Raw genomic sequence first — 8,231 nt, forward strand, 5'->3', positions numbered from 1 at the left:
TTCTCTTTTACACTCTGGCCCAATGACTGTACAAGTACTTACACACAGTGGAACAATTTCAACAGAAGAGACTTGCCTTCCCCCCTGTTTCCCCCCCCCCCCCACGACTCTCCTGAGAGGTACGAGATTCCTCTGTTCCAATCCTTTCTGCCTCTCAGGCCAAGGGGAAAATCTCCCACATCCCACGTGAATGCTCTAACCACTGCGCTAAAAGTTATAAGAGAGGCACCATCCTACCCCCATTTGTTGTACTGGGAGCTGAAGCCCCTAAGCCAGTGATTTTCCAGGTGCCTAAAGCTTTGGTGTTGTACCACCTAAGTCCCTTTGAGAATCAGGGCCAGAGTCATCTTCAAGTAACCATTACATCCTTAACTCTGCCCTCACTTGAGACAACCAACCCAAAACTCATATTTGGGAAAAAGCAACCCCCACCCCTCTCCTTCCATTACACTAGATATTCACCAGGAAATGCAAAATATCCATAAAAGGAAAGATGGGAAAGAATTAGAATCTAAAAAACAGGTCATCCTATGGGGGTGAGGGATGCAGTCTCCAGAATCCCTTGATCAAATGCCCCTAAATTTGCCCCATGTATTCTGCTCTGGTCCCTCAACAAACAGCAATTTTCAAACCAATCTGAGGATGCCTGGGGATTGTAGAGCACTTTGAATGGCAGCTTTAAACTGAAATGGTGTTTCAGCCTTAAGTGTGGTGCAGAAAGACTTCCCCTAAACATGTCTAACTCCACTGGACTCACTTGGGCCGATTCCTCTCTCACTGACCCAGTGTAAATCAGGGGTAACCCTATCCATGCTAATGGGGCTATAGCAGTGGAAAGCTGGTATGAGCGAGAGCAGGGCTGTCCCAGTGAGCACAGGAAGTGTAAAATCAACTAAACCAGAATGGCAGCGTTTTACACAGATTTGGCCCTGGTGTAAATGTTGACGCAAGATGCGAGACAGGGAAGAGTCTGGCCCTCTGCCTTCCTAGATGTTGCGAGAACGACTGGGCTTGATCCAGAAGGGGCTTCTGCAATAGAAATGCAGATAAATAAAACATGGCTTTATCTGGACCTCATTTGCATTTTGAGTCAGTGTAAATCAGCTCATTATTGTTAAGTGCCATGTAGATCTGCTAATGTTCTGCTGCTGTTCCCCTCCATACTCCTCAGGAAGAACATTTTCTGGAATTAAAGTCTGATAATAAACAGGGTTATTTTCAAAGTTTTTATGGTATTATTATAACTAATAATAAACAGGGTTTCTTTAGTTGTTTTAATGCTATGCTGGTGTGGTCTATGTTTATCTCTTGTAAATTCTTTAAAACACCTCAATGAAATGAGAGATTAAACCAAACCGTGGTCACTTACTTTCCAGTCTTTCGGTTTATTCTGCTCCTTGGATTCCAGCTTTCAAATCTCCTCCCTTGCTTTCTTCAGAAGCTCAATGTCGTTGTCACCTGTGGGGAAAACAATGCTTGGGGAATTCTGCTGCAGTGGGTCAGAGCCCATGAGAGGCAGGAAGGAGGGGGTTCTGGCCAAGCCGAGGCCTGGCAGTGAGCGGACCTGGGCTCTGTCCCCAGGCCTGCCACAGACAGAGCTGATCTGAGTGACCCCGGGGCTCTCTGCAGAGCTGTCCTATTCGGTTCCCAAACAGCCAGCTGCAAGATTCAGGGAGGGGATTTTCTGCCCGCCTCCCAGCACCGCTCTGCCATGCCTTGCGAGGTTAGGGAGAGGGGCAGATGGAGTGCTCAGCACTGGCGTTTGTGGAAGGGGCTCAGGGAGCTGGAAATGAGCGACGGGGGATGGATCATTCAACAATTGCCTGTTCTGTTCTTTCCCTCTGGGACACCTTGCACTGGCCGCTGTCAGAAGACAGGATACTGGGCTAGATGGACCTTTGGTCTGACCAGTATGGCCGTTCTTATGAGGGGCTCACTCAGTCTCTGCTGTTGAAGTTGCTCCACTTCAGGTAAATAAAGGGGCTTTGGGGATCACAGTGGCACCTAAAACTGGGACTTAGGTTCCTATGTACCATTGTGGGTCCGTTGGGAGTTTCCATTGATTTCAATGGGGCCATGATTTCACCCAGTATATTTAGAAGACTCCTACCTGTCATGGCTAAACTCCATGTCATTTGAAAATTAAACTTCTCCTGCAGTGATTTAATTTCTCTGACTATTTAGAAATAAATGTTTCCTACCTTGTATTCCTGTGCAGCATCCTCGATGGGCACCAGCGTATGAGATCCGTGCTCCTGGGTTTTATCACAAAGCAGACAGATCACCTCACCATCATCTTCACAGAACAGCTTGAGTTTGTCCTCATGCTCCCTACAGACCGTCTGTTTTTTTAGGTCTTCAGGTTTTATCCCTAATTGCTGGATATTTTCCACCATTCTGGCAAGCTGCCTGTTGGCCTGGGATTTCTCTTTCTTCACTTTGCTCCTGCATTGTGGACAGAAAACTCCCGCTTCTTCAATTTCCAATTTTTCATGGTACTCTGTGATACAACCTCGGCAGAAGTTGTGCCCATAGTCCATGCTCACTGGATCGCTGAAATACTCCAGACAGATGGGACAAAACGCTTCTTCCAATAGCCTTCTCAGAGGGCGGGCCACGGCTGTGGGAATATGAGCATTTCAGTGATCAGTTTCATGTAATGAGTTCTACTTTTTATTAGGCAACATTTTAATAGTGAGGGTAACAAACCACTGGCACAGCCTCCCAAGGGAAAGGGCAGCATTTGTCATCAAGTCTTTAGATTGTCACGAGATGCCTTTCTAAAAGATCTGCTGCACACTGACAGATGTGAAAGCCAGAAGGGACGATTATGATCATCTAATCTGACCTCCTGCATAACACAGACCAGAGAATTTTACCTAGTGATTCCTGCATCAAACCCATAATCTGCGGTAGAGGTAAAGCAGATCTTTTAGAAAGTGACATCCAATCTTGATTTAAAGTCTCCAAGGGAGGGAAAATCCACCGTATCTCTTGGCCGGTTGTTCCAGTGGTTAATTACCCACACTAAAAACCTGTGCCTCAGGTGAGACTCTGACTTCATTTTTACTGGGTTGGTTTGTTCTGCCTCTTTCCTTCCCTTTGTTTTTTTCTATTTTTTCCTCCGAATTGAGGGTCCAGTGAGTTGGAGATTGGTCAATTGTTCTTCTTGCCAGGAAGTTAAAGAAGTATGGGCTGGATGAATGGACTATAAGGTGGATAGAAAGCTGGCTAGATCACAGGGCAGCAATCAATGGCTCCATGTCTAGTTGGCAGCCAGTATCAAGTGGAGTGCCCCAAGGGTCGGTCCTGGGGCTGGTTTTGTTCAATATCTTCATTAATGATTAATGAGGATTGCACCCTCAGCAACTTTGCAGATGACACTAAACTGGGAGGAGTGGTAGATACGCTGTAGGGTAGGGATAGGATACAGAGAGACCTAGACAAATTAGAGGATTGGGCCAAAAGAAATCTGATGAGGTTCAACAAGGACAAGTGCAGAGTCCTGTACTTAGGACAGAAGAATCCCAGGCACTGCTACAGTCTAGGGACCGAGTGGCTAGGCAGCAGTTCTGCAGAAAAGGACCTAGGGGTTACAGCGGACGAGAAGCTGGATATGAGTCAACAGCGTGCCCTTGTTGCCAAGAAGGCCAATGGCATTTTGGGATGTATAAGTAGGGACATTGCCAGCAGATTCAGGGATGTGATCGTTCCCCTCTATTCGGCATCGGTGAGGCCTCATCTGGAGTACTGTGTCCAGTTTTGGGCCCCACACTACAAGAAGGATGTGGAAAAATTGGAAGGAATCCAGCGGAGGGCAACAAAAATGATTAGGGTGTGGAGCACATGACTTATGAGGAGAGGCTGAGGGAACTGGGACTATTTAGTCTGCAGAAGAGAAGAATGAAGGGGGGGATTTGATAGCTGCTTTCAACTACCTGAAAGGGGGTTCCAAAGAGGATGGATCTAGACTGTTCTCAGTGGTAGCAGATGACAGAACAAAGAGTAATGGTCTCAAGGTGCAGTGGGGGAGGTTTAGGTTGGATATTGGGAAAAACTTTTTCCCTAGGAGGGTGGTGAAGCACTGGAATTGGTTACCTAGGGAGGTGGTGGAATCTCCTTCCTTAGATATTTTTAAGGTCAGGCTTGACAAAGCTCTGGCTGGGATGATTTAGTTGGGGATTGGTCCTGCTCTGAGCAGGGGATTGGACTAAATGACCTCATGAGGTCCCTTCCAACCCTGACATTCTAGGATTCCAGCAGCGAACAACCTTCAGAGTTAAATATTTGCAACTTATTTCCTCCTAAATGTTCCAGAGCTCACCCCCTGCCCAATTTAGGTGTAAGGGTGCCCCAGGCTGTAGCCAAGGTGGAGGAATGTGGGTTCATTGACATCCTCAATCCCTGGAAGAAGGGGAGGAGGTAGTGGCAGGACCCCATCCCAGTTTCAAATCCAATTATTCTGGGGTGGTAAAAGTACCCAGGACAACATGAAAACACTCCATGTGAATCCTACTTGTGTAATCTAGCAGACAAGACCTAAGGGAGGATGTGAGACTGTTTTGAACTGTGCTATGAAAACTGTCAAGTTGATTGATTAAAAACTGCTGTAAGAATCTTAAAATTGCCCGGTAGAAAAGCTACCAAGGGGATGGGGAATTAGTTTTGGCACCTACAGGTACCAGTTGTGGGTTTGAACTTCCCTGCTCAGTTCAGTCTTGAAGGGGGAAGAGGTGTGATGAAGCGGGAATTGTCTGATATTTTCATGAAGTCTGTGTGAGCTTCAGTTTCCCGCTGCACTTACCCTTGCTATTCAGTGGGTGAAAAAGTGTTAGCGTTGCTCCAGGAAAAGCAGAGACACGAGGTGTGTGTGTCACCTTGCTGTCTACCGTGGAATGACTGGGTGGACGAAGATGTGGTTCCAACACATCTTGAGAGAGGATCTGGAAAGACCATGGAACCTCCCGGTGGGTGAACAATGGTACGCTTCTCTGAACTCGTTTATTTTTACATGGCACTGCTGTGTGTCCCTGGTGTAGCCTTTGTCCCCCATGCCTTGTGCGATTTTGGCATAGATGTCAGTGTTTCTTCTGCTGGTTCGGAGTTCTGCCTGCACAGACTCTTCTCCCCACACAGCAATCAGATCCAGTGTCTCCTGTGTGCTCCATGCTGGAGTGTGTTTGCAGCCCTGGGCATGCAAGGTCAGCTGTGCTGGTGAGCTCTCCACACTGATCAAACAGGAAATGAAATTCAAAAGTTCTTATGTACCTGGCTGAAGTGCAAGGAAGTTGAAAGTGCTGTCCAAAGTGGTCACATTGGAGCACTCTGGGACGCCTCCCAGAGGCATATGCCCTTGCATTGCACATTGCTGTGTCTACACTACCCCTAATTTGACCTGGGAATGTTGACTCTAGCACTATGCCTCTCATCAAGGTGGAGTACAGGCATCTGTTTTATAAGCCCTTTAAGTTGGCGGAAAGGGCTCGGTAGCGTGGACACACACAAGATAAATTCGACCTAATGCAGCATTTGTCGACCTAACACCGTAGTGTAGACCAGCCCTCAGAAGAGTGCGTTGGGTGGTACTATTCAAAAAGAGGTTTATTGCCCCAAATGGGCACTTGAATGCAAGTTTGGAAACGGTTGGCTGAGGCATAGCGTTATTCGGTTCCTGGCATTCTGTGCATCATTTTCTTCCCTGTCCTGCCTCGGAACCACATGCTCTGGGTTCTTATTGCTGTTTAAAAAATGATTCTGGGCAGGAACAGAGTGATACTAATCAGTTCTCACAGCTAAAATATTGCCCTCAAGATAATGGGGTTTATGTAAACATTTTTGTCTGCTGTGCCACTTGGGAACCCTCCGAGTCCTTTTTGTTTTAAGAAAACGGTTCTGGGCCAGAACACGTTAATGACAATATTCTGCTCCACCGTTCTCACGGCTAAAACACTGTGCTCACGGGACTGCACTACACGCATACATTTCATCCTCTGAGCCACTTCAGAATTGACTGTTCTGGTTCCTTATTAGTGTTGAAAAAGATTTTGGGCCAGAATGGGTTAATGACACTGTGTTACTGATCAGTTCTCAGTGATAAAGTCCTCAGGCCCCTGCACTCGGTGGGAAAACTCCTTCTCCTGGGCCTCTTCGGAAGGGTCTGTCCCGGGTCTTCACTGTTGTTAAACAGCCAGCCCAGGTTAGTAACAGGGGGTTCTTAGCCTGCTCCCGTTACTGAAATACGGTCCCTACCTCCGGGGAACAGGATCGGTTTTATTTTGCAAGAATTTAGGTCACTAAAACGCAGTTCCGCGCCATTGCAGCTTTGACACCGTCCCCTGTAAATCAGGAGTCACCTGGTTGGAGTCACTGGGACCTGCAGGCGGGCACTGGGGCCACTCAGCCCCTCCCGCCCCGGCTCAGATTCCCGCCCCCCGCACAGCCCCAGCCACACCCGGAGCTGCCCCTGCCTGGACTCACCTCGTCCGGGCCAGGCTTTATTATGCTGTTCGCCCCGCGCGCCCTCAAATCTACCCCGCCCCGCCCTGCCGTTGGCTGCCAGCTGGTCCGATCCCGCCCGCCATTGGCTGCCCAGCCGCGCGCACCCCGCCCTGCCCTACCATTGGCTGCCCAGCTGGTCCGATCCCGCCCTGCCATAGGCCCCAATCTGCCCGAGGCCATTGTCCGCCGAACCCAGTCGACCCCACCTCCAGATCTCTGGGTCAGTCGCAGGCGGACGCCCAGCGTGCCTGGCACAGGGGATTTTGGGGGATGTAGTTTTTGTGCAGCGGGAGTGACGTCATCCCCCCCAGGAGTCAGTCGGAGCGAAGCGTGGAGCGCTGCTGCGGCTGCCGCCTCCTGGTGTCTGCGGTCCCCGCCTGCTGCAGCGTCGCGGAGGGAGCGAGGGAACTGGTGCTCCCCTGGGCCGCGCACTCTGTCACTGCTGCAGCCCCAGAGAGACAGCGGCTCGTTCCAGGCACCAGGCTCAGGCTGCAGATGGGTAACGGGAGGACCCCCAATGGGCCACGTGCGGACAGGCGGCACCGGTCACGCTGTGATCTGCTCCCACCCTCCCACCGCGGCACGCGGATCAGCCAGCCCTGCTCGGAGCCTCGCTCCGCCTTGTGTGCGGATTGCCCTGCGACCCTGGCCCTGGGATCTGCGGAGAAGGGGCCTGTCCTTTCATTCTCATCACGGACTGTTTCTGTGCCAGAGGCCAAAATCAGCATGAGGATCGATACCTTAACATCCAGCTTGCGAACCCGCCACTCACCCTGAGCAGTCGCTTACTCCGCTAGTACTTCCATCAAATTCAGTGCAGTAAGGTCCTCCTCAGAGTGATTAATCGGCTCACAGGCTGGGTCCCAATGGCTGTAACCTCTGGAGGGAATAGACGCCGCTGCCCTCCGCTGAGCCAGGGTAACACTGCTGTCTAGCCGGGGTTGGGATGAGGAGCGATGGCTCTGAACAGCCAAGTGCACTGGGGTACCATAATGAAACATGGGCTGTGTTGACATGTCTAAAGACTTAGGTGAATTTTGCAGACATTGACATCAGCACATTGTGCATCCTGAACGTCTGTTCACGGAGCTCTGGAAAATGATCAGTTCATAGAAATGGATGCTAATTATCACTCCCTCTGCATAAATAGCGGGCCGCTGTGCTGGGTTTGCCACTGGAGGCAATAAAATGCAGCCTTCTGGAAAGGTGGGGAATTGAACAAACTCGCCTGACCTGGTCCATATTGACTGTGAACGAGCGACCAACCTGTTAGCAAGGAAACCGTGAGGAGTGAATCGCCCCTTGAGCTCCATGCTAGGCCCATGCAGGGAAGAATTTCATTAGTACTGGACTCCCAGAAATTGGGGTCCAAACCCCTAAGAGACAGAGGCACCCCATTCCCGTGGACTGTCACTGGGAACAGGGAACTTGCCTACCGTTCGTGCCTATCACCTGGTAAAGCGGCCATTCTTTGGCAGGAAGAAGGGTCTGAGCGAGAAATTTACATCTTAGCTGGAGGTTTCTGTGTAAACAGACCGGCTGTCATCTGAATCCCAGCTGGGGATGATTCTCAAAGAAGAGAAAAGATATAAAAATGAGGAACAGAAGACATAAATCACCTCTGTCCCCGCATCTCTACTCACAGCATCAACAACGTCTGAAAGGCAAATGAAGCATCACTGAAATGGGGGAGTGGTCCTGGCTGAAGGTCCAGCCAGACTGCTGTGAGCATG

At 49.8% G+C, this 8,231-nt stretch overlaps 1 pseudogene across 1 annotated transcript in view; it reads right to left on the reverse strand.

Annotated features, from left to right (window-relative positions):
• LOC144275109 (uncharacterized) overlaps window positions 1–8,231 on the reverse strand; it is an 807,364-nt pseudogene that overhangs the window by 526,477 nt on the left and 272,656 nt on the right. The gene's annotated exons all lie outside the window — the stretch shown is intronic.

Source organism: Eretmochelys imbricata, chromosome 14 (genome assembly GCF_965152235.1).
Source record: "Eretmochelys imbricata isolate rEreImb1 chromosome 14, rEreImb1.hap1, whole genome shotgun sequence".
NCBI lineage: Eukaryota > Metazoa > Chordata > Testudines > Cheloniidae > Eretmochelys > Eretmochelys imbricata.